Source organism: Mastomys coucha, unplaced genomic scaffold (assembly GCF_008632895.1).
Source record: "Mastomys coucha isolate ucsf_1 unplaced genomic scaffold, UCSF_Mcou_1 pScaffold7, whole genome shotgun sequence".
In the NCBI taxonomy this organism is placed as follows: domain Eukaryota; kingdom Metazoa; phylum Chordata; class Mammalia; order Rodentia; family Muridae; genus Mastomys; species Mastomys coucha.
Genome location: NW_022196913.1, coordinates 77,808,021 through 77,808,421, shown reverse-complemented (window position 1 = coordinate 77,808,421; position 401 = coordinate 77,808,021). Strand labels below are relative to the sequence as shown.

Sequence of the window (401 nt, the reverse complement as noted above, 5' to 3'; positions counted from 1 at the left end):
TCTATGAAGCCACAATTATGCTTATACCTAAACCACACAAAGACCAAAGAACAAGAACTTCAGACCAATCTCCCTTATGAACACTGATGCAAAAATACTCAATAAAATTCTTGCCAACTGATCCAAGAACACATCAAAATGATTATTCACCACGATCAAGTAGGCTTCATCCCTGGGATGAAGGGATGGTTCAATATATGGAAATCCATCATTGTAATCCACTACATAAACAAACTCAAAGAAAAAAAAAAACATGATCACTTCATTAGATGCTAAAAAGCATTTGACAAAATTCAGCATCTCTTCATGTTAAAAGTCTTGGAAACAGCAGGAATTCAAGGCCCATACCTAAACACAGTAAAGCAATATACAGCAAACCTGTAGCCAACATCAAACTAAAT

General features: G+C 35.2%; 1 protein-coding gene across 2 annotated transcripts in view; it reads right to left on the bottom strand.

Moving 5' to 3' along the window:
* The window catches only part of Baalc (BAALC binder of MAP3K1 and KLF4), a 76,507-nt gene that overhangs the window by 35,467 nt on the left and 40,639 nt on the right, over nt 1–401 (bottom strand). The window lies entirely within an intron of this gene.